Here is a 344-nt window from a genome sequence, read left to right on the forward strand (position 1 = left end):
CCAGGTGACATTGACTAGAGTACAGTACTCTCCAGCACTAACACTACGGATATGAAGTATATCACATTTGACACTTTGATATTTGATGTTTCAATTGATGAACAGTAAATGTACATGTACTTTTATTGTTTAGGTCAACAGTTTAGGTCAACTTCCCAGAAGGTTTCTAGAAATCTATAAACAGTGATACACCTGCTTTATGGTTTATGAACTGTAGACAGGGGGAAATGTGTATGGATATACGCTGAGGACAACGACAGGGTTTATTTATATTTGGAATGGAAACAGTGACGGTGACAGTTTGTGTGGGCGTGTGTGTGTGTGTGTGTGTGTGTGTGTGTGTG

Source organism: Nansenia antarctica (assembly GCF_963989245.1).
Source record: "Nansenia antarctica genome assembly, chromosome: 5".
Lineage (NCBI taxonomy): Eukaryota > Metazoa > Chordata > Actinopteri > Argentiniformes > Microstomatidae > Nansenia > Nansenia antarctica.